Raw genomic sequence first — 26,509 nt, 5'->3', positions numbered from 1 at the left:
GGATTGAAGAGGACCTGCCCAGTGCAGAGCAGCCCGTGATGGCGCCCGCTCTCCCCTCCCCTGCATCAGGGCACACACGATTCCCAGAGTCTACAAAGCGAGACGACACTGCTTTCCCCGTGTGTCTCAATCACATTCTCCTAAAATTATAAGAGGCCAAAAAGGGACGCCAATCACCCCTCCGTGTACTTATATCCATAGACAGAGCTTGACTTCATATTTTTACTTAACGGTGGCTTTCTACTGCGTCACACAAAGGGCTTTTCCATCAGGCTGTCCTTGATCCTCTCAATTTAAAATAAGCATCAAATATTATCATTCCCATTGGAGACATAGGCGAAAAGAGGCATAACGATTGAGATATAATGCTCTGCTAAAATAGATCATTTTAGGGGCGCCTGGGTGGCTCAGGCAGTTGAGCGCTCGACTTCGGCTCATGTCACGATCTCACGGTTCATGGGTACGAGCCCCACATCAGTCTCTGTGCTGACAGCTCAGAGCCTGGAGCCTGCTTCGGATTCTGTATCTCCCTCTCTCTCTGCCCCTCCCCTGCTCCAACTCTGTCTCTCTCTGTCTCTCAAAAGTGAATACACATTTAAAAAAATTTTAAGTAGGTCATTTTAAAAGTTGAAAGAGCCCTAAGGCTTTATCCTGTAATCCACATATCGTAGGAAGCTATTTCTTGTTTCTTACTCGTGTGTCTTGTTACAACCCAAAACTAATTTCCTTTGCTTGTAACTAGGATCCAGTCCTCAACTCCTTGTAAACAAAAAACTAAGTCATTTAAAACCATTCAACTACTAGGATTTTGTTCCTGTGCACCCTGACTTTAGGACTCAAAGGTAGTCAAAGGTGAACGGTCTCAAACAGGCATCCTCATGGACTTCCGAAAATATTGCTTCCAGACAGCGTCCTGAGGATAAAACGGACTCTGGAGGTCACCTCCGCGACCATCTGTGCCCTATATAATGACCTATGCGGATCAGGGTCCGTCATCTCTGGCCTGTTCAACGAGCAAGACGCAGTGCCATTAGCTACAGTCTGGTTTGTCATCTGACTTTTGGAGACACCATCATAAAGCAACAAAGGTTTAGGCTTCACCTTTATTGAAACACAATAAGAAGTTGACCAGAACACCCCCCACTGCCCCCGCTGCAGACAGTTCAGTTAACTGGGATTTTTCTCTCCATATTTGTATGGAACTAATGTAGCATTTGCACGCGATGCTGAAGGCATACATATTTATACGCCTTTGCACTTTCAGACCTGCCAACCTGACATTGTGTCTGAGACTAGCCATCCCAGGCTTGTGTCACAGTTGGGGCGTGAACACACAACTGCCCTATTTACATACCATACAGACACCTGTGCTCAGCATTCGTCATTCGGTTCTAAATCCACGCGATAAAACTGCTTACATTCTTGTTTTTATTGGCATAGCTTAAAAATAGAGATACCGGAACGCGTTATTTTCTTCTTCTTCTGTTCTCCAAGAGCCGACCCCTACAAGTACTGGTATCATAATCATCCCAAGGCCCAACAGCCAGACATAAGGGGCTCCAAGATCCCATGGAGACAATTACAATGAAATCCCACCCAGAGAAGGGCCAGGCTGACAACAAGCCTACGTCAGCCACTCCCAACATTCACACAGTGACCCAAAAATCCGGTGACATTCCCTTACTTACAAAATCTTTTCGGAGTGCCTGGGTGGCTCAGTCAGTTGAACATCCAACTCAATTTTGGCTCAGGTCATGATCCAATATTTCAATGGGAGGCTGTACTCATGGGTGATAAAGCTCTGTTCCCAGGGTTAAAAAATCTGAAACTTCTAAATTTGGTCCTAATAGCAGGATGCGATCTCCAAAATGCCATTTAAGGATAAATCAACTTCTGCATTAACAGTAACAAAGAAATTCCTATCTTGACATTTACTCTACAGCACAAGGGCTCCAGATATCGCATAGAAGGGATGATCCCAAAATTCTGGTGTAAAGGGAGAATCCTGTATTTGAGAGTCAGAAAAAATCTGCACTCAAATCCTGGCTCTTTTATCTTTCTTTTAAATGTTTATTTTTGAGAGAGAGAGAGACAGAGCACGAGCACGGGAGGGCCAGAGAGAGAGGGAGACACAGAATCCAAAGCAGGCTCCGTATCGGCTAGAACCCGACTCGGGACTCGAACCCACAAACCATGAGATCATGACCTGAGCTGAAGTCAGATGCTTAACCAGCTGAGCCACCCAGGCACCCCACTGACTGTGTGTGCTTTTAGTGGTCCAAGAAGCCAATCAGATTTTCTCCAAGATCCGTACGTTGTTTCCATACATGGGAACTGGGTTTTCATATCATCTTTCCATCATTTCACAATGAAAATCTGTGTTTCAAAATGCTGTAGCCCTTTTGTTGGTAGCTACTCAGGGGGATGAGGTATAAACCCAAGGAAACACAGGGACCTTCAAAATTTTCTAAAGTTTTCTATTTCTTTTTTTTTTTTTAATGTTTTTATTTATTTTTGAGACAGAGAGAGACAGAGCATGAGCAGGGGAGGGGCCGAGAGAGGGGGAGACACAGAATGTGAAGCAGGCTCCAGGCTCCGAGCTGTCAGCACAGAGCCTGACGCGGGGCTCAAACTCATGGACCGCGAGATCATGACCTGAGCTGAAGTCGGATGCTTAACCGACTGAGCCACCCAGGCGCCCCGAAAGTTTTCTATTTCTTAAGCTGGGTGGTGGGTACACGGGTGCCTGCTTTATTACTATCTTTTACACTCTACGTAAGTTTCTGTGGACTGTTTTGTATGTGTGATACATTTCACAATTTAAAAGAAAGAGTCTTAATACTGAAAAATCCCAAGCATGGAAATCCCACTGGCATTTACTAAGGATAATGCATCACTATTTTGTCCACCTGAACGGATGAATTTTTTTAAGCCACTGATAATATTTACAGTTTAATACCTAAAAGTTACTTTTTAAAATGTACCTTGAAAGTCTAATTCTGAAAGACTGCAAATTTCAATGCCACCAACGTGACTCAAAGCGTCAAGCGTCCAAAAAAGAAAGGCAAACCAGATTAACGGATGGAAGACCTCAGTTCTGGCTGACCCCAGTTTTTTACAAGCTAACTTCCAAAGTATTCAGAAATTAAGGTCAGGTAGTACTTAGCCTAACACCCTCATATGGGATAAGTACAAAACAGTGGCTGTTTTATGAAGGCACGCTAAAAGCTGCCAAACCGGACACGGCTCCTCCCTTCTTGTCCTGTCCTCCCTCAGGACATTTTCTATGCCCCATGTTTGGTGCATTTATGCCCACCAAAAAACAATTTAACTGGGGCGCCCGGGTGGCTCAGTCAGTTAAGCATCCGACTCTTGATTTCAGCTCAGGTCACGATCTCAGGGTTCACAAGTTCAAGCCCCGCATCGGGGTCCGTGCTGACAGCGTGGAGCCTGCTTGGGGTTCTCTGTCTCCCTCGCTCTCCACCCCTCCCCCACCCATGCGTGGGTGTGCGCTCACGCTCTCTCTCTCTCTCTCTCTCTCTCTCTCAAAAGTAAATAAACATTTTAAAAAATCATGATTGAACTAATCATTTCACATTTAGAATACTGATAGTGATAATCACAGTAATAACCTACGGAGCGATCTGCAAAGGTCAGTACAGTGCCGATAAGGTGAACAGTATTACAACTGTGTCATGCTCTGCCCTCAGCAAATCAGTCACAGACGTCGGTACTGGGAAATCACACGCGCGTGCACACGAGCCGTCAGGAGACAAACGGGGGATAGTGGAGGCAGCAGATGGTGTACTGAGTACTTGAGCACTGAACTGCCTCATAGGCAGTTGAGCACAGGCTTCGTACACAAGCGAGGGAAGGGCGCCCCCAAAATGGAAGAGAGTTCCACCGACTTATCCAGAAGCCTGCGATCAGAAAGTCGAACAACTATTCATTTTCAGCCTACCCGTGCGTAGGCCTAGATCTTAGCAGTATTGGTGTTGATTTTTTTATTACTATTATTTGTTTCATTTGAGGGGGAGCCCCACAATCTCTGTGGAATTCAGAACCTTCAAAGGTTATACTCTAACCCTAGAAGCAGAAATAACAATAGAATGGAGTTTGGAGGTGATGGAAATAAATTTGGCCCTTACGCCTACCTCTTAAATATTTCCCCATTTTTTGACCGATAATGTAAACCCCGTGATCAAAATGCAAAATGCCAATCCGCTGACTCCAAATAACCCAGTGGTGTGGTTTGCTTCGTTATAGAAATAATGTGAAATTCACTGCACAATTCCCGAGAAAATGGCTTTCCTCCTTCAGTAAATAATGGCTTACCCTTCACAGTACTTAATCATTTTAACATGCCAAATGTCTTATCTGGCAAAACAGAAACGTGCAATAAAGTTATGAAAACGTTTACAGTCGATGCCCAGGCGTGGGCAGGAGGAAGTTTTGGGGAAAATGAGGGAAATAAATGGTTAACTGCCAGCACACACACACTCATGCTAGAGGACACAAAGAGGTTCCCAGCAGTTGATAAATTCATTTAGGGAAACTCACTTTATTTTTCCAACAGAGCTCTCACCAGCTAATCTGTATTACAACCTGCGGGAGTCTTAATATTCTCAGCAGGATCAAGATTCAGGCCACACTGATTCAGCTATTTAATCTTGCAAGAGAACAATATTTGGCAGGAAAAGACCCCACAGCACTGAGGGGACGTCCCAGAGGTTCGTCGTCGGCACAGATTGGGCCAGCAACTCCGAAGGTGGAAACCAAACAGCGCTAACCAATGTTTATCATCAGCTTTGCGGAGCTCCCTACTCAGACACGCCAGTACACGCGACCTATGTACGCAAAACATACGCATCACGTGTGTGTAGGGCTCTTTTCGGGTACGTGTACATTTTTAAGATGCAATATGTTTTGCCAATATTTTGGACCGAGTCCTGAGAAGTTTTTGATTCGAAACTATCCCTACAGAGGGTGAGGGTACAAAAGAGATGAAGAAAAATGGTCATCGCTTTACTTTCAAAACTTTTCAGCCTCTTGAGTACTGAAAACCAAGATGGAGAGAACATGTGTCTGAGTTTTTAAGTGTATGCAAATATTTACATACTAATCTTCTTAGCCACTGTGACATTAATAAGCTGATCGAGGGGTACCTGGGTGGCTCAGTCGGTTGAGCATCCAACTTCGGCTCAGGTCATGATCTCGCGGTCTGTGGGTTCGAGCCCCGTGTCGGGCTCTGTGCTGACAGCTCAGAGCCTGGAGCCTGTTTCAGATTCTGTGTCTCCCTCTCTCTCTGCCCTTCCCCTGCTCGCATTCTGTCTCTCTTTCTCTCTCTCTTTCTCTCTCTCACAAATAAACATTAAAGAAATTTTTTTAAATAAGCTAATCGATACTCTGCTATAAATGCTCATTCTTTTTTTACATTTCGTGTGTAATCTATGGCTTGATTAATTTTGCGTGATATTTTCTGGACACCCCCACTGACAGGCAAATAGGGAATACAGAAAACAGATGGAAGGAGAGGGTCAAACTTCAACGCAAAGTTGATGGCATCTACTGTACAAACAAACAATACGAATCACGATTCAAAAAAGAATGATTTAGTAAAATTCTTCAAAGACTATTTTCAAGTAACGTTGGCAAGCTTTCAATTCCTTTATCTCCCAAACCTGGCTGGCTACCCCTCTAATAACAGCACAGGGTTTCCCTCTATCGAGCATTTATCATCCTGGGCAGCCATGGTCTGCCCGTTAGAGGGTGAACACCCAGCTCCATGAGGTGAGGGGTCAAATTTATTTCGTTTCTCATTATATCCCCTGCCTCCTGGCAAAGTGCCTGGCGTATGGTAAACACTCAACAATGTCTGTTGAGTCAGTTAATGTGTTCAAAGTGATTTCTTTTGGAGATTTTTTTTTGGCCTTGTAGATACCAAAAATATGCATATTTGAAAATATGATGCCAATCTTTCACCAATCTTGCCTCAGTCTGCATTTCAGTAATGGTGTCTCTCTCCCTCTCCACACTCTGACAAGTAGGCGCTAGGTGCTCCCAACCTTATCGTATTCCTTCCTTCCTTCCTTCCTTCCTCACCTTACAGCTTTTAAGACTGCCCTGCGGCGGTGAAAACCTTGGCCAGCCACTGAAGGCACCCTCACAAGAGTATAAACGCATACACAGAGTGGTGTCTCACTTTCTCTGCCATCTATGGGGCCCGGTGAATGTAAGGTCCACAGCAAATGTTTAAAGAACAAACACATATGCAGCATAACCGTGAAAGCAACTTCCCCCTTGTCTTATTCATCACAGTTGAAACACCGTGTTCTAGAAGATTCCGGCATGAGCAAGAAATGCTGCTTGCCCTCAACGGGTTCATCACAATTACACAACAAAAGCGAACATTGAAATCACTCTGTTTGGGAAAATTCAATTCTCGCTCTCGACAATAACAAGTGTTAAGACCAGAATGATTTCTTTGAAGGTTTTTTTCCTTTCATTCTTTTTTCTGCATCTATACTCTATTTCATACTTTCCGAAACAGACAAACTCTGCCATTTTCATCATCGTTCGCAGAAGGCCATGACACGAAAGCTTAATTCAAACGAATTAAAAGTTGACTTGGTTATAGTTAATATAGCCACAAGAGGAAAAATCCGTCGCAAATATAAGCAAACAAAAAAATAAGTGATCATCGCTTCTTGCTTCTTGTCCTTGGAACCAAGCCTAAGGGTACTGCACAAAAGCAACCGGCCCTTCAAAGAGAAATGTAGACATATCCTTTTACAAACAGCATTGCATGCGATTCTGTACCCAAGACAGAAAGGCTACAGAGCAGGCCTGACGACCGTGAAAGAAAAGGAACCTACGGTAGAAAGTACGAGCAAAAAATAAAGAAAAGCAATTTCCATGACATAATTCTTCTAGGAAAATGAAATGCAAATTAGAGAACATATCTATCTGCATATGCTTACAAAAAGGAAGACATTCTTGCCTCTAACTTCCAGTGGTGCAATTTCCCTTAATTGTATAAACTTGGCTTGGGTTACCAATGGCTTCTAATTAAATCTCTTTATAATGTCTCCTTTGATTCATGACCTCTTAATAAGTTGCGACTATTACACTTATTAGCTGGAAGAACAACCGGTTTCAAACCTACCTGCAAAAATCCACCAAAGTTATAATGATGTGGCATAATTATTAATGACGGTCGCATCTGGCGACTCCACAAATATATAGGCAAGACTGCCGGATCTTCTTTAACGTTCAGTATGTGCTCGCAGTAGGTATGTCCCAAAGGGTATAATCAAATCTGGAAGAAAATTCAGATACTTTGTAAGTTTTTAATCTGTATCGTGTGCCGGAAATTGCAACATTTTTTAAAAAGCTCATCTTTATTCGGCTTTCCCCGTGGCACAGAAATATTTCTTTTCTATTGTCACACCTCTGCCCTCCTTTCCCTCACGTCTGTCCAGGCCAGACTGCCAGCACAGGACATGTGAGATCTACACTCTGAGCTCCATCATTCGACTGAGACCTGGAAAACGTAATTACTACTATATGCTATCTTTGTTTCTATAAATGACTGTGGCTCAAAACCACAAATAAAGAGGCTTGCAAGGGCCAATTAAGGATCGGAAATAGGACCCAGAAGGAAATTCTTTTTTGTTGTTGTTGTTAAAATTGTTCAGTTTAAAACAGAAAAAAAAAATTTAAAAACCGGATGTAGAAGTTTTCCCGAGATGACACAAGGTATTGTAATCCACCTCTGCTAAAGAAGCTGACTTATGATAGGAGCTTATGATTACAAAATGTGTATTACTTAGTTATCTCAAAAGTCCCTATGACGTATGCAGATCACTTCTCATTTGTCCCCGTTATGGACTGAATTGTGTCCCCTCCCCCAAAACTCGTATCTTGAAACCCTAAGCCCCAGTGTGACTGTCTTCGGAGATGGAAATTTTAAGAAGGTAATTCAGGTTAAATGAGGTCAAAGGCTGGGGCCCTGATCCAATTCAACTGGTGTCCTTCCAAGAAGAGGAAGAGACACCAGAGACCTCTTTCTCTTATACACATACATGTAGGAAAAGGCCATATGAGGACACAGTAAGAAAGTGTGCTCTCCCAGCCAAGACAAGAGCTGTCACCAGAAGTCAATCCTGCTGGCCCTTGATCCTGGACTTCCTGCCTCTGGAACTGTGAGAAAATAAATTTCTGTGATTTAAGCCACGCAGCCTGTGATATTTTGTTATGGCAGCCTGGACAGTCTAATGCAAGTCCCATTTATCAGATATTTAGACACGATAAGATAAGATGAGATAAGATAACATAAGATAAGATAAGATAGGATAAGATAAAAGTAAATTGCCTGACATTTTAAAACAGGGTGGTCATTGGATATCTAATACACTGATATTCTGAATTCTTTTTTTTTCAATGTTTATTTTTAAGACAGAGAGAGAGAGAGAGAGAGAATGAGTGGGGCAGGTATAGACAGAGAGGGAGACAAAGAACCCAAAGCAGCTCCAGGCTCTGAGCTGTCAGCACAGAGCCCAATGTGGGGCTCGAACTCATCAACCGCTAGATCATGACCTGAGCCGAAGTCAGACGTTTAACCGACTGAGCCACCCAGGCGCCCCTAATACAGTGAAATTTTTAAATGCCACATTAGAAAGCAAATGTTCCTGCTTTACTGAGAAAATACTGCTGTAAACTTTCGATGAAAACTATAGAAATCACTGAGTGTTTAAGTAAAAATAGGAGAAAGTGAAAAAAATGGGTGTTTCGAAGCAGCACAAAACAAACAACAAATTTGAAGCAACTTTCAAAGCTAAGAACTCTCTGGGGGGCACCTGGATGGCACAGTCGGTCAGGCATCCGACTCTTGATTTCAGCCCAGGTCATCATCTCACAGTTTGTGAGTTCCAGCCCCTTGTCAGGCTCTGTGCTGACACCGTGGAGCCCGCTTGGGATTCTCTCTCCCTCTCTCTCTCTCTCTCTCTCTCTGCTCCTCCCCTGCTCGCACACACTCTCAAGATAAATAAATAAACTCTGAAGAAAAAACAAAAGCTACAAACTCCCTTGCATAGAGAGGTTTCAAGAGAAAGAACGTGCAAATTTGTCAATATTTTAAATATTATCACTTCATTCGTGTACTCAACATACATTTCCTGAGCACCTGCTATGTTGTCAAGCACTATTCCAGGCATTAGCAATTTTGTGTTGAAAGGATGTGCTGGTTCCCTACCCTACTGTGGTGCATATCCTAGGAAAGATTTGATTTGCTTAGACTGAGAAGTGGATGGTAAGGCAGACTCTTCTGAAAAAGAAAAAAAAAAAACTTGAGGAAATAATACCCTTAAAAGAATTCAGTCATGGGGCACCCGGGTGGCTCAGTTAGTTAAATGTCTAACTTTGGCTCAGGTAATGATCTCACAGCTCCCCCCATCAGGCTCTGCGCTGACAGCATGGAACCTGCAATCAGACTCTCTGTCTCCCTCTCTCTCTCTGCCCCTCCCTCATGCACACCTTCTCTCTCTCAAAAATAAATAAACGTTAAAAAAAAAAAATTCGGTCATTTCCTAAGTGAGTATTTATTAGGCAACTTCATCGTGCTACAGAATGACGGAATGAAGGAAAGATCTGGGAGTTTTAAGGAAGGAAATTGATGTGTATCTGCACAGACCTTAAAAGAGATGCTTTGATTAAGATAGATCTAGAGCTATCAGAACGGCTTGTAATAATCTCCGCTGTACGATGAAATTCACACAAGACTGGAGGGGATTCGCTGGTCAAAGTATCAAAATGGGTGTGTTTACAGAAACAGTCCTGGTTAGGCCATCGGGGAGCCGACAGCCTCGGGCATAGTGAGAAGCCTTGAGAAGAAGGTACGTTGGGCCAAGAAGTTAATGCATCCACTTATCAAACGTGGCTCCGTGTTCGGCCCTGGGGTGGCAGAGAAGAAGCCTGAACCTTCATAGAGTTCAGTTCAGGAGGAAGATAACTCAGCGTGCGGTTCCAGAATGAGACTGCCAGGATGCCAAGAGAAAGAGGAAGGCCAGGGAAGAAGAGGTAGGCTCTGAGCGTAGAAGGGATATGGAAAGGGTACAAAGAACCTTCCAGATGGAAGTGGGAAGTGCATAGGGCTGAGGGTTCAAGAGGGACCCCCAGGCTGGAGATCTCATCTGGCAATAAACCAGAGACAGTCTCATATTCCCTGCTACAGTATTCGCATTTCATCCCAAAGGGAATAGGGAGCAAGAGATAGATTTTAAGGTAGAAAGTGACGTGATCAGATGTGCATTTTAGGAACTTGCAAGAAACCACAAAGAGAGCAGCTCGGGAGGGAGAAGAGGCAGTCTTGTGGCAGGCAGGAGCAGTTTAGAGACTTCTTCCCACAACCAAGCGAGGGCAGGGAGGGCCAAGGATGTGACCAGAAAGGTGAAGTACAAAGCACCATGATATGCATTCTTAGAGAGGCAAAAAATAAATTGAAGAAGACGTGGATGGTCTTCATCTTCCTGAAGCTAGAGAAGTAAAACACATAACCAGTGAAAATGCTCCTTCAGACCAAACTGTGGAACGTGATGTGTGAAATGAGCGGTGCGGTTAATGGTGCCATCGAGCAAAGCACTGTCGTGATTGGGAGAGGAGAAAGATCGCTGTAGCTGGGGTCTGAGTGTGGGTCCAGGATCATTTACAGACACCGTGAAATTGTGCCAAACGAGAGGAGTGACTCATGCAAAAGCCCAGGACAGACTAACTTAGTCGGGCCTAAAAGAAACGGAAGAACCGTGTTGACAGGCAGTGAAAGATACGGGGAAAAGTAATTTAGGAGCCGATCGTGGAGGGCCCTGAGAGTCAGAATGAAAGAGCTTCGGAGATTAGACTTTGTCCTACGCAGAGTGGAGCTCCCAGGGAAGTTCTTAGTGAATCATAATTAGGGTCTTGATGAAAGAGATATTTTAGAAAGACTCATCTGGTGCCAGTGTTCAAGATACAATGGAAAAGCTGCAGAAGGAGCCTGGAAGGAGAGAAGGCCAATTAGGAGGTCCCGCAATAACTCAGGCAGGCTAAGGGGCCTGAACACAGGGGAAGAGAAAAGAAAAGAATGAGGGAAAGGAATTTCACTAAAGAAGGATCTTCAGAAATTGTTTGCGGGATCGTTAATCTCTGTTTCCAAAAAAAAAAAAAAAAAAGTCATATGTGTTAATTCTTTTACTCTGGGGGCCCTCCCCCACCTCCCGTTTAGACAATGCCATTTTACAGCCACAACCCTTGTACTTGCCATGCACAAGTAATTACTGGTCTGGGATGTATTTGTTTCTTTAAGTGGCTGTGGCTAAAAACCGGAGGATAAAAAGAAGAGATCAACCTTTGAAGTTCTGCCCTAGGTGGAAAAATAAAGCAAAACCAGGTGTAAGGGAAACCACGGATTTGGACACGAGAAAGGACCGAGAGGTGATTTTCCGTACATTTTTGTTATGAAAGTCTAACTGTTCCTTATAGAAATACTTTCCCTGAGGAGAGGTTGTGCAGAGAATCTAATTAGACTGGGTATGTCAAAGTGTTTCGAAACAAATAAAGCATTCATACATGTGTTCGGTATTATAAGGAAAATACATGTTAATGCCCTATCACCTTCTCTGACATATCGGATCTTTGCTTTAAAGATAATGCTACTTACCCACTATTACTCAGGAATACATGGGAGTTACCAGTTGAGACAAGTTGGAGGTAAGGTACAGCCCATTACAGTGACATATAAATTCACTCTGTGAAAATACTAGCCTCCAAGGGCTTAAATCTAAGCTACTGACCTAATAACGATCTCTGTTATTTCATCTACATTAATCAACCTGGTTATGAGTTGTATCAAAAAAACCATATGATTCTCCTCTCCAACTACTTAATGTATTAGACTTTACCACTCAAAATCAGAAGCTTTCAGATAAATGTTCCATGGCATATACAACAGTTATGCTTCTTGTGTAAGGAACAAAATTAACAAATACTCTCTGTCAACACTGAATGTCTTTCTGATTTTTACCTTCCTCGCCTTTAAAAAAAGAAACTTTTTTATGTTTGCTGAATGTAAAAAGAAAGAGAAATCCTTCTGTATCAGTTGTTCGGGTTCATAGAAGACCTAATTGCCTCTTACACTGTAATTTCGCCACCAGTTTACAATTAGCATGCATTTCTCATGCATGAGTTGACCCAATTACATAACAAATTTTGCCTTTGGGGATTTCTCTTGACTGCTTGTCTTCTGTCCACCATACAACTCAATTTCACACCGTCAGCAGCCTGAACATGGCCACAGTCAGTCTCTGTCAAAATGATTTATTTAAATTACAAACAGAGACCAGATCCCTAGATAATCATCCCTACCCTCCTGCTCACCCTTACACTCAACCTAACTTTGAATCAAATATTTTAATAGCCCATAGACACTGCTATTCAATTATTAGGCCATGTTTGCCTCCAATAATCTAATATTTTTGAAGCTAACTCACAAAATCTCAGGGAACTAAATCATCAGCATCCATGTGAGCTTATTAATGGACACATAATTTATTTTGCATTCTAAGAAGTCAATGAAAAATTATGTAGCTGTATCAAAAAAGCTAAAAATAATTACATTTCAATATCAAATTAGAGAAGAGACTCTTTGCTCTGTAACGTTTTTTTATAAAAAGGCTTCAATCTTAGCTTTTCTTGTGAAGCAAGTGAACATTTTATGAATGGCTACGCTACGTTGAAAATGGTAGTAAGAAGGGGTATTTGGGAAACAGGAAAGATAACCAAACCGATAGATTCTGATGGGGGAAGGGAAGGAATATAGAGCGGGTGAAAATATTATTGCCTGTGTTGTCTATGGGCCAGTGATCTAAGGAAAGGGTGTTTTAAAGATGCCCACTGAAGCCAACACACACAGGCCCACTGCACGCACACACACACACACACAAATTATTTCCTTTGTGAGTCAAGGACAGACACAAATCTTGACAAATCACCTAATGGCAGACTTACCAGTCAGTCCGCAAAATACAGGATCCTGTCATCTGGTTTTGGCGGGGGGTGGGGGGGGGGGGGGGTGGGGGGGGTTTCCCCTTCCCCCCCATATATTTCTCCATTACCTAAAGTAAATTAGAAAATAAACATCTAGATTTTATCCATAGCACAAAGATTTTAAAAGTCTCTTGGGGTTGGACTTTACCGTTTCGTTTCACAATTTATCTATAGACTGTCTCAGCTAATTAAAAGCGCAGTTTAAATGAGTGCATAAGCAGGCAGAATGAAACACATCAATAATCTTCTCAAGGCCCGACCTAGTCCCTTAGATGTCGGCAGTGATTCTCTGCCCAACTGCAGGTATCCTGAATGCACTGCTTATAAACCTGAAGGTGATAACCACCCGCGTCAGAAACCACCTTTCCAATTACCCACACGAGCTGGAGGTCTGAGGACAACAGGAAAAACGGTTTTTGAAAATGGCCAAAGGCACAGTATTCTTTGATACAAGACTGTACGTTGTCTTTTAAGAACATTTCCCTAAAATATCAAGAAGTAAAGAAAATGTGGAGCTCTACCAGGTCATGTCTGCCCTTTCTGAATTTCTACCCCGGACTTTGGTGGGTCGTGGGAGGACACAATTAGGCATTTTCTGGAATTTTCTGGGATTTTGTTGTTGTTGTTGTTTCAGAAACCATTCTGTTTCTTTCCAACCATTCAGTAAATTCTGAAACCTGGCCTCTTTTCTTATTCTTTCTGCAGCTATACTAAGTCGGTGATATAAGAGAGGAATTTTAAATTGCAGCATTTCATAAATCTCCCAGATTCGATATGCTGTCATTACAGAACCCCCCCCCAAAAAAAAAGTCAAGGCTAAACCCACGTTCACCCCTTTCATTACACACAATTTCAAATTTATGGGTTGTGTTCTATCCCACATCTCAGTAACAGATACAGACTGAGTGGGTATTTCCAAATGATTTCAAATCCTGCACAAATGAATCAGAGTGGCTGAGAAAGTTTCATAACACCAATACAGACACAAGCAATCAAAAATGCCCATTCATCCACAACACATTGCCCAAAACACCTAAGAGGTGTCATTAAATTCAGTTTTATGTCTTCCTACTTTCTTTACTCTGAAAGGGATTAAAGGCAGCTTAGAAAGACCCATACAATATTCAAAGATAAAAATAAGGCAAACTAGTAAGTAAAAGTAAACACAAATAAGAAAATGAAGCAAACGGAAAAATAAAGATTACAAAGACCTCGACTTAATAACCCACCTACATCAGCCTGTATTAAACTTGTAGCTTGAATGTCATATGGCTTATAATTTTCAGAATGAGTCTGCTCATCCGAGCACCCCCAGCAGGCAAATTCTGGTGGAGACCAGTCTGGACATTTTCTCACCCCCTTCCCTCTCCAAACAGACACAGTCCAGGCCACTGTCAAAAATATCTGTCTGGATTTGGCGCACATGTTTCGGTATTTGGGTTTATCTGAAAGTAATGTGGAAAATTGGGCTAACCAAAGTGCCACCTTCCATATTAGCCCAAGTTTCTTAGAGAAAAAAAAAAAAGAAAAAAAAGATCTTTGAGTAATGTGGAAAACCCTGTGAGGTCACGGAAAAAGTTCATAAAGTTGCAGCCTTGTTAATGAATAAAAAATTCACGAGACCTCAGAATATTTAACAGTTTCCTTTCTTCAGGAATAAATCCCTAATGGTAATATTATGATATCTATATTCTTTACTGCTATTCAAACATGACTATGCCTCACCATGGCTTAAGAACCAGAACTCCTTGGAACACTGGTAAGGGGCTAACATAAGACAATCGCAAATAAAATAAAATAAAATAAAATAAAATAAAATAAAATAAAATAAAATAAAATAAAATAAAATAAATTTAGGTGTCGTCTCAATTATATGCTTTTAAAAATCAGTGTTGTCTACATCACAGGCTTAATCCAAATGGTATTTGTATATACTGCCATGTATATGATACATACAGATTCATACGTACCTATACGTACCTGTGTTATAAGGGGTTTTTGCGTAATTAAGAATGGATCTGCAAACAGCTCCACGTGTTGAATAAAATGTATATTCCTGCTAATGATAAAGGTTGGTGAAATGATCAGTTCTTTTCTTATTAAATACGAATATTGACTTAATTTGAATATAAATTAAAGGGCTTACCTTTCGACTGACTGCAATCCTTACGGTAGCTGTCCCATGGATATCTTAGAGTAGAAATGTTTAGTTCTTTTTGAAATATATTTCTGTGACAGTTTGTGCACTTACGATATAACTTTGTTTTGTGTGGCATTATTTTGGGTTTTGTTTTGTTTTGTTTCTCAAGTTCCCCAAAAATAATCCAAAGAAAGAAACGTTACCCTGTGTAACTGCCAGTGCCGTATCCCTAACTCACATTTTGAAAAACAAAAATCACTTTTTAATTTAAAGAAAGAATGAAGAGGAAGAAAGATGAGGGCCGTAACACATGACTGGTGGGTTGTCGGGACGGGGGAGAAAAACGAGGGGACAAAAGACGTGAATCTTTAAAATGCATCCCTTTTACCTTCAAAGGAAAAAAAAAGTTCTTACAAACCTAAAATGTCCATTTAAAGAGCAAATAATGAATAAACCTTAGGGAATATGGCAAAACAAAGTGTTCCCTCCACCTCCTGTTATTCCCTAAAGAAGTTTTTTCAAAACATCACATCGTTGTGGTTTTTTTTCACAAATAAAATTCTTTCTCAAATTGTATTACTACAATTTTATCTCCAAATTGTTATATATAATGATGACGGCCAAATGTCAGCGAGTTTAAACCATCTGCTAATTAAACACTTCCTGGAAATTAAGGCTCCATTGTTTATAACATCTATAAACATCGTTTATAACACACAAAGTTCGGTGAAGTAATACACAAGATACACTTCTCATGAAACACAGCATGAATCTTGCAGAGTTGTGCATACTTCTGTATCATGTACATAGTTGTCGATTTTCATACGTATGTCCTCTTGGATACCTAACACTGAACTGATTTTTTTTTTTTCTGAAAAAAAAATACATTTTGACAAACTTCGTATAAAACTTTGGAAGAAACATAATCACAGGCGTGAATTATGAAAATGAAGATAAGCTATTTATCCGCCTTCACGTAGTACGGAATTAACACTTTTGGTCCCTAATGTGCTGGGAACTGATGCTCTCCTCAATTTTCTTTGTCAGGAAAAATATATTACTTAACGAGATACAGCTTTCAAATCCACGGCAACGTCATACGTAAGTGTTTGTTTCAGAAATTCGATGGAATACATCATTTCAACAAATTTCTAGTTTAAAGTGCGAAAGCTTACATACACACAATTAGCAAAATAAGATTATTCAAGATACTTAGCCTTATGTGTATATATTTTTTGTCTGATTAGCCACAGCCAAAACCAAAACTGTCAGGTGTATAATTTTACCTATAAAAGTCCTGTTTTGGAAAAACGCAAAAGCGGAGAACCATTAAAAATGGCGTAAGATGCTAAATTATAACAACTCTTTTAATAGCGATGACTATATTTCTAAATACACAATTCTTGTCATCAAGTTGATCTCTCTAGTAAACGCATTTCGCAAGTTGCTTTAATGAAATAAGTTAAATATGTATTCAGAAATATAGTCGTTGCTATTAAAGTGTGAGGCTCTAGGTAACCGTGATGAAATCAAACGGAAGGAGTTCCCCAGTTGAGCCTGGCATATCTTATGAGCACCTTGAGAACCGCTTGCCCACGGTAGCGACAAGGACACCTCCAAGTCCCAACCTCATTCTCTCATCCAGACACGCGAGTTAGGGCGACCGAGGCACCGAACAGTCACCTACGTTACTGATTTGCTCTTGAGTCCTCTTCAGCCTCTGGAGTTCAGGAGTGTCCGTGACGATGCTGAACCCCCTCCCTTTGCTTTCTTCAAAATCTCTTTTGTACTTGACCTAACAGAAGGGAGGGGAATGAAAGAAAGGAAACGAAAAGTCAACAGAGGAACCACAGATCCCACTCAGGGAAGGCCAGGGCCCGAGAAGCTGCTACAATCGGAAGCAGTGCCTCCGGACGGCAGGTGGCAGAGGGAGAGGGCCGCAAAGCGTGGCCCAGCTGCCTGGTCTGTATCCTATCAATTGCGCCGACTGCGTGACCCTAGGCAAGTCACTAAACCACTCTGAGCTCCGGTGGTCTCATTCTATTTTGTAAGGCAAAGCATATGGATACGATTATACAACGCGATATTACCAAATGTCAAGTATATAAATGCTATGGAAATATTTATAAAACAGGCCACACCTAGAGATTAAAAGGCTCCAAGCACATGCCCCCGGCATACTCTGCTGAGGTACCTACGATTTTTTTTTTCGGTATTTAAATACACTTCTTTTCTAATTACAACGCAGCGAAGCTGAATTTTACAGTTTCCTCGAGGGACCGGAATAGCTAATGCTTAATCTTACTAGAGCCCCATCTCCTATTATTAGCATAATGACGACAACTGTCACACCCGTTAAATATTCATTCTGCTTGTTAGTGACCGAAATGGTTCTATCACTTTATTCTTATTTCTCTAAAATATAAACATCAAGTAATATGGAAACGCATTTTTGATGTCCCACACAACCCCCGTTTTACATTCATCATCACTGGGCTTAAATCAACACTTCAATTAATAGCTAACGTTGAGGGTGCTAATAAAAACATGATTCTGTAAGGGCAACTTTCTGTAGAAATTTGAAAAGTTCTCTTAGTTGAGTATAGAATGACTGTTTTTGTTGAGTCATGTCTGCGTTTAAATATTCAGTTCTCTCAGGCATTACTGTCCTTGAGGCTACCGAAAAATTTCCTTTTCCCAGAAAAGCTTGAAAAAAAAAAAAAACTTCCCAAATGTCAACAAATAGAAAGATTTAGACACTCTCATCACCCGTAGCTTAAGAAGATCTAATTTTCTCTCCGTATTTTCATCTAAATTTGTGAAAGTACTACAACCCTTACTCTTACTATTTCCATAAATAAAAGGTCAAATATGCCACGTGGTTTTTCTTTCATGGAAAATGCTGAATGGGATTAGCCTTCTCACCCTCAAACCCCCAGCACGTGAGAAGATACACAGTCCTGTACGTTCTCGTTGTTGTATGTCTACGCAGGGAAGCCATTCAGCTTTGCTTGAAGGAAGCACAGCGCACAGAGTCATAAAATAATAAAAGTAGGAAAGATGACAAGGTTATAACAGTGACAGCCATGAAGAAGTGAAAAGAAAGATCCGTAAGCCAGATTCGGACACCCCTAACACCAGTTTCAGGGAAGGCACATATTCTTTTTGGGATTAGTTTAAGGGTTTTTGTTTTGTTTTGTTTTTTTTTTAATGGTGATTTCCAAAGAAAGAACTGAAAAGACAACTCATTAAATTCCAGATTCATAGAGTTGATCACAATTGAACAGTCCTTCCCACATCCACAAGACACACAAGAATCACCTGACTCGGGCTTGTCTCATTAAGGGACTAGCTTTGAGAAGCACACGATCACCTCCGTAACTGGTCTGCAGGGTTTTAGAAGATGTTTAATCCTTCTTCGAGGTATGATCCACAACCAGCCTCATATACTGTCAGTCCCAACACACATGCCACCCACCCAGGACACCTTTACCGCATACAGGGACCCCGGCAGCCACAGTCACCTCTTCTCTTGTCTCCCATTCACTTACGTCCTCTCTCTCTCCCCTTAGGTCTAATTTTCAATGTTCTAACTCATGATCTGCCAGCCACGCATAGTCTGATTCTGAGAGACAAGTGGATTTAAAAAGAGATCAGAGGACAGAGGGAGGAGGATTCTTCGCTTCTATCTCACGTGTCCCCTTTGCCCTCACAACATGACCCCATCCTGCCAACGAGAATGCTGCACCCTTGAGCCCAGAGCTTGACCCGTACTGGACCCGTAATCCAGCACAGGCCCGTGAGTCCCAGATCTGGGACCCTGGGAGGAACCCTTGAGGAAGGGGTGCTGTTTCTCCACGGTCTAGTTCAGTAGGCTGTAAAAACTGAAGCTGCCCATCATGACCCGGCCACCCCCCCAGTAGTGACGAAGCCAATACAGAGGCAAGCAGAGCAAGAGACCTAGAGGAAGTCTTGGTCAGCCACCAGGTTTATCCATTAAGTGAGCTGATCTGTCTCTTCTTTTACAATCAAAAGAATTCTGATTGACACAACCCACTCTCACCCTGCCTAAAACGGATACGCACGTACAACAAGGTTCCCAGTAAATATGAACATGTGAGTTTCTCCTCTGTGACCTCTATGCTCTGGTCCTTCCTATTTGCGATGCCAGGTTTCATCATTTACAAAAACAATGGGTTCGATCTCGGAAAAGCGTTGCTTTAGCGGCCAAGAGCCTGGAACGCTCATCCATCCCTGCACTTCTCAACCACCTCGCACGTCTTCTAGCTTCTCTGAGTCAGTCTCCTCATCTCTGATTAGAGATTCTAGCAATTTCTTAACTAACAGATCTGTAGAGACGGAGATAGAACACAGGAAAGAACTTTAGGAAGAATAAGGTCCTGTGCAAATTCTCAGCATGGCCATCATTATATTGGTTTTGCTTGATGTGAAAGGATGACACGGTATTTGTCATGAAACATTAAAAAGAACAGCTGTTCAGGAATAAGCTAACGAACAAAATATATTAAGAATTAGCCATTAGTCTACATTTACAAATGTTACTCAAGTCATTCTAGAACAGAAACTGATTTTTTTGTGTGCGTGTGGGACCTGAGCCAATGATCAGACCCCTGTGTAGCACCTTAGCTATGTCACTCGGTGATCACACAGGTGGAAATGAGTTCTGAACCCATCTGTGCAGGTGCTGGGTGACAATCTGTCTTTGCCAACAGTCAACACCACATGCTGTGCAAATCTTGTAAGAACTGTATGAAGAGTATTCTTGTAAGACTACCGGGGGTTCTCTGTCACTGACAGAATGTTCCCTCTTCCTCCCTACCCTGAGCCCATGGGAAGCATAATCCATTTATTCATCAAAGCTCAGTGCCAGTGATGCTCCTCTGTGAGCAGGACGGGCCTCCCCCCAGTCTGGGGCCCCACAGCTCTACACCTGCCTATTAGAGCAGTTCCCACCCTGAACTACACTTAAGGTGGGGTCATAGTGCCCCACTCTAGAGCACAGGAACATAGTGACAAGGGCAAAGTCTTGCAGATCTTCCTAATCCCAGAAACTAGCAGAGCACTTGGCCCATTAAGATTAAGAAAAAGAAGGAAGAGAGAAGAGAAACAGAAAGAAGAGGGATAAAGACAGAGGGGCCCAGCACAGGCCCATGAGTCCCGGATCCGGGACCCTGGGAAGAACCCTTGGGAAAGGGTGCTCTTTCTCCACGGTCTAGATCAGTAGGCTGTAAAAACTGAAGCTGCCCATCATGACCCGGCCACCCCCCAGTAGTGACAAAGCCTCTCTACCTGCCCCTGAAGAAGCATTCTCAAAGTCAAAGGTAAGAAATATACACAACAGGGAACTTGATTTGACATATTTTTCTTCAGAAGAAACTTAAAATTGTATTTCAAGGGGTGTCTGGGCAGCTCAGCTTGTTAAGCATCTGGCTCAAGATCTCAAGGTTTGGGGGTGCCTGGGTGGCTCAGTTGGTTGAGCATCTGACTTCAGCTCAGGTCATGATCTCGCGGTTTGTGAGTTCAAGCCCCGCATCAGGCTCTGTGCCGACAGCTCGGAGCCTGGAGCTTGCTTCCGATTCTGTGTCTCCTTCTCTCTCTGACGCTCCCCCACTCGCACTCTGTCTCTCTCTCAAAAATAAATAAACATTAAAAAAAAATTTCTTTTTTAAAATCTCAAGGTTCGTGGGATCAATCCCTCCATCAGGCTCTGTGCCGACAGTGGGGATCCTGCTTAGGATTCTCTCTCTCTCTCTGCCCCTCCCCCTCTCAAAAAAATAAACTTAAAAAAATGCATTTCAAACACTGAAGGCAACATAATATTGCCATGCTATGTTTACATGTATGTGCACATATACACATAAGCACACACGTGATAATCTTCCTGTACTACAGATTAGAACCCTAAATTAAGACTCAAAAGACCTGAATTTAAACCTTAATTCTGTCCTGTGATCTTAGTTTGTTCAATTTTTCTAACACTCCTGATCTTCAGCTATAAAACAGAAAAAGAAAAAAAAAAAGCAATATGCTACACAATGTCTGGAGGGTTAAAGTTAACATACGAAAGCATCAAGCAAGGACAGGCCATCAGTAGGTCTCCAGGAAACACTACTTTTGTCCTTGCCACTAAATTTCAAAAATGACCTTTGTGGCTTACGTATGATTATTTCTGCCAGCGTGTACATGCTCAGCGACATTCTGTTTGGAGACATCAGCAAGTACCCCTCCCAAGTTCACACAGAGGAAGAGCCTGGAAGCCAGGGTGGTTCTGGCCCAGCTTAAGAAGAAGGCTCAGAATGACTGAAAAGGAAGACTTATTAAAAGCAAAATGGTGGGGCGCCTGGGTGGCACAGGGGGTTAAGTGTCCGACTTTGGCTCACATCATGATCTTATGGCTCATGAGTTCGAGCCCCGCATCGGGCTCTGTGCTGACCGCTCGGAGCCTGGAGCCTGCTTCGGATTCTGTGTCTCCCTCTCTCTCTCTGTCCCTCCCCTGCTCATAGTCTCTCTCTCTCTCTTTCTCTCAAAAATAAATAGAACATTTAAAAAAAAAAGCAAAATGATGAACGGAGATGTAAGTTGAATTATTTGCTAATTCTGAGATACAAATTCTCTCCCCCGAATGCTGCAAGGGCCATAATTATTAATATTATAACCGTACAAGTAACTGTATAAGTAACCACACAACCGAAAAGCCAGAGACTCATTTCCGATGAAAGAAGCCAAGTGCAGCCACGGTCTGGTAAATTGTCAGACAACGAACTAAAAGGAAAGCACGTCAGAGGCGGCAGTGAAGTCAAGGATGTCACATCCCACATCCCAGCGGCCCCACCCCCAGCTGTTCTCATCTCCATAGAAACCCTTGCCCGGAGCACTTAGGGACAGAGACCAGCATGTTCATAATAACTGTATTATCAAAAAAATTGGAAACAACCTAAATATCTATGCACAGGCGAATGAATAAATTATATTCATATAATATAATTAAAATTATAACTTATATAATCTAAGTTATATTCATATAACACAATATTATCCAGGAGTGAAAATAAATGAACTACAGCTACACGGAACCATACGCACGAACCTCAGAAACGTTTTGTTGAAGGGAAAAGAGGCAAAGAACACGTACATATGTGCTAAATAAAGGGAGGAAAGGGGACTTGCTAAGGGCACCATCCAGAGTTGTTGTGAGATCTGCTCATGGAAGGATGTCCGGAGAGCTTCTCTGGTCCTGACGTTCACGTGCTCGAGCTGGAAGGTAGATCTACATGCGATCCTTTGTTATCATGCCTTGAAACTTACCTGGATACTCCGTACGTTCTTTTGTATTGGTCAAATCTTTTACTATAAAACATCTTTTTTTTTAAGAGTTTTTTTTTTAATATTTATTTATTTCTGAGAGACAGAGAGCGAGCTGGGGAGGGGCAGAGAGAGAGGGAGACACGGAATCCAAAGCGGGCCCCAAGCTCTGAGCTGTCAGCATAGAGTCCTATGTGGGGCTCGAACCCACGAACCACGAGATCATGACCTGAACCAAAGGCGATGCCTAACGGACTGAGCCACCCAGGAACCCCTAAAACATTTTCAAAGAAAGCAGGGACAGAGTTTTAAAACCCCTGACGGGGAAGCTGAGGTGCGCAAACTTGGGCTTTCCATAAATGGCGAGTGACCTGGCCAGTGGGCATCCATACGCAGAAAGTGAAGTTTGTCGCTCGTTTCTTCACCTTAATGAAGCTGCTTCACTGTATTGGCAAAGAGAGAGCAGAAGCAAAAAGGCAGGAAAAATAGAAATCGAGAGAGGGAGAAAGGATGTTGCAAAAGGGATTGCAAACATGGATTAATGAGGAATCCTAGCAGGATAAGAGAATACCGGGCGTATCACAATAGACCAGACGGCTAAGAAGAATCCAGGGGTGAAGGGTAAGCAAAAAGAGAACATTATTCAGCCTTAAAGCAGCTTACCTTGTCAGAATATGTTTAACGGAAACCTAAAATCTAAAGGCATATTTATTACTGTTTCATGTTATCCTGCCCTTTATTTCACACATTTAAAAGTGTCCAGGGGGCGCCTGGGTGGCTCAGTCGGTTAAGCGTCTGACTTCGGCTCAGGTCATGTTCTCACGGTCCGTGAGTTCGAGCCCCGCGTCGGGCTCTGTGCTGACAGCTCAGAGCCTGGAGCCTGTTTCAGATTCTGTGTCTCCCTCTCTCTCTGACCCTCCCCCGTTCATGCTCTGTCTCTCTCTGTCTCAAAAATAAAGAAACATTAAAAAAAAAATTTAAAGGTGTCCATCTGATAGAGTGAAACCAGTGACCAATTTGACTGCCTTTTATGACATGATGGATCCTTTTCATTTCTTCAAGGTTGGGGGGGAGATTGTGAGAGTAGCAAGATTTTTCATTACATGCAGAATTCTTAGTTCGGTCTGAAAAATTTAGCACTCAATTTATGTAGCATCGTGTATAGCATAGATTGTAAAGTGCTAGAGAACATGGGCCATATGCTGCTTTCTTGTGCAACGCATTTTGCTTGGCGCTAAGTATATATTCAAAGCTCAATAACTATTTTGTGATTGATTGCCATCTCGTTTTGTATTTTTTACATCTAAAATCCAGAAAATTGGCTAATGTCACAATGCTAGACGGGAATTGACCACAAAGGAAAATCTGATTAAGGGCTTTTTTTTACGACAGAGTTAATTTTAACAAATGTGAAGTCACATGAGCTCAAAAGAGAATTTTTTTAATAAATTAATCTCATAATTTGTACATTTATGGTTAATTAAATAAAATTAAATTTTTAATTACCTTTTCAAACATGATTAAAAAGCATTAAAATAATTTTCGCAGGTTTCTCAGCCTCAAATTAGCCTTCTACTGTATTCACAGAGGTACTTCCTGATATTTACAGATCTGTCAGTATTTTATGTGTATTCACAGTCCAGCTTCATCAGCGTTGGAGTTCCTTCACTTAAGACACATTGAAATCTAAATTTTATTCTAAGCAAATGTTCAGAATACATAAAGCACATCTTAATTAATTTCTCAATAAGCTAAGATAGTTAAAAATATGGGGCGCCTGGGTGGCTCGGTCGATTAAGCGTCCGACTTCGGCTCAGGTCATGATCTTGCAGTTCATGAGTTCGAGCCCTGCGTCGGGCTCTGTGCTGATAGCTTGGAGCCTGCTTTGGATTCTGTCTCCCTCCCTCTCTGCCCCTCTCCATCTCGTACTCTCTCCCTCTCTCTCTCAAAAACAAAAACAAAAACATAAAAAACATAACCCCTACAACCCTAAAGGGTAGCTTATGGATTAACAGCTCAGGCTCAGGATTTTGACAAACTCCTCTTAAAGCCTGGTTCCGCCTCTTAATAGCTGTGTGACCTTAAGCTAGTTACTTAATCTCTCTGAGCCTCAGTTTCCTCATGTACAAAATAAGTATAACAGTAATACGGCATCAGTAGCACCTTTGTGAGAATTAATGAGATGATGATAATAGAAGCTGACATCTATGAGCTCTCAGGGTCCCAGGCATTGTACTGAGCGCTTTCTGGATCAAGTGAGCAGTCAGGCTGGGAAGGCCAAGCCACGATGTGTAAGGAGTGCTCAGCACTCAATTTCCACAGGCATGTGCTGACGTACTAAAAGTAGCCAAATGGCTAGAGAACACATCTCAGCACGGGGGCCAGGCTCCATGCCCCCTGCATTAGGGAGCCCCTTCAGTCTTTTGGGGATCGAAATAGAATATAAATAAGCAAACAATTAAAATGTGCTTTGGGGCGCCTGGGTGGCTCAGTCGGTTGGGCGGCCGACTTCGGCTCGGGTCATGATTTTGCGGTCCGTGAGTTCAAGCCCCGCGTCGGGCTCCGTGCTGACAGCTCGGAGCCTGGAGCCTGCTTCAGATTCTGTGTCTCCCTCTCTCTCTGCCCCTCCCCCATTCACACTCTGTCTCTCTCTGTCTTTCAAAAATGAATAAATGTTAAAAAAAATTTTTTTTAATAAAAAAATAAAATGTGCTTTGCCTATATCATCGTCAGATAAATGCTAGCAAGGACACATTTTAATGCCCATTTTCATCGATGAAGAAAGGAAATGTGAGACGACAGAGACAATAGGAGACCCAAGTCTCTCTCCAGCACCTCCCCAGACATTATCCATCGATTCAGCTGACAGCGAGAAAATGCAAAGTGACAAACATCAAACTGAACACACATAAGATACAAAAATGTCCTGTAAATAAGGACACAGAGGAGTGTGGAACCAACCAAATATTTCTTAGCAGAGGATGCCGGAAGATTTGTATAAAAGAATTTTAGAGACGTCTTTATCTGCAATGGAACTTCCAGCGCCATAAAAGGGACAAAATTATCATACTTTTCATTCAAAATGTGTCCTGGGATATCTCTTTTGAAAGAGACAACTGTGTAAATTTCCTATGGGTGAGGAGGGTCAGGCCGGGGGTGGGGGAGGAACGCTGTCACCCAAACTGTAGTATTCGTGGAAATATTGATTCAAACCAGAAAATCATATCCACGCTAATGAAGAAAGTTAGAGCCTGAAATATATACACATAATGCATATTTTCACCAGGAATTTTACAGGAGGAAAATGTAACTAATCTACCAAGTTCTGCCTATGAGTTATACGTTACTCTGGGGAATAAATTAAGTATGTGGTGATGATTAACTTTTTCAGGAAACTAAAGTATCATCCAATTAACTATTCGGGTACTAAAGGAGCAAAAAACAATTAGTATTCTAATACCTGATGCACTACTGAAGAATGATTGGCTCACAGAGCCTGACTACTGCTGATTTACGTTGCCATGTTACTTTTTAAATAACAGTTAATAATTCAGACAATTGATGGATTTTGATTTCTGGACACGTGTTCTCTTAACTCTTAATCCTTTAGAGACAGCCAGCCTCATCCCATTACATGATTATGATTTTTACATATAAACAGCCTAATTCACACACAGATTAGAATATTATTGAAATTATGTTGAACCAGAAGATATCACGCAAGGTTAAATTAAGGAAAGAAAGGACAGTAAGCTACAAGAAGGAACAGTCCTGCGTGCACACTTTGAATTATAGAGTATTGGGAAATGGGTAATTCCCAGTTAGGAAGAAAACCCAATTAGGAAATCAGTAATTCAGAAAAGAAAGCTACATCTAAACTACAGTGAAGAAAAGAAATAAGGAGAAAGTCAAGAATCAAGCAAATGTAAACAGCTGAACAAACAGAGAACAGTTGTGAAAGTGAAAATA

General features: G+C 41.9%; 1 protein-coding gene across 1 annotated transcript in view; it reads right to left on the bottom strand.

The window, feature by feature from the left end:
• Window positions 1-16,904: 16,904 nt before the first annotated feature.
• LOC128775014 (sterile alpha motif domain-containing protein 1-like) overlaps window positions 16,905-26,509 on the bottom strand; it is a 191,442-nt gene continuing 181,837 nt past the window's right edge. Inside the window, exon 5 of the mRNA XM_053895383.1 lies at window positions 16,905-17,012. The gene's annotated coding sequence lies outside the window, so the exon portion shown is untranslated. The remainder of the gene's footprint in view (window positions 17,013-26,509) is intronic.

This window comes from Panthera pardus, unplaced genomic scaffold (genome assembly GCF_024362965.1).
Source record: "Panthera pardus isolate Hobbes unplaced genomic scaffold, ASM2436296v1 HiC_scaffold_6, whole genome shotgun sequence".
Lineage (NCBI taxonomy): Eukaryota > Metazoa > Chordata > Mammalia > Carnivora > Felidae > Panthera > Panthera pardus.
The sequence above is the reverse complement of the archived record's forward strand: the minus strand, read 5'-3'. Positions and strand labels throughout refer to the sequence as shown.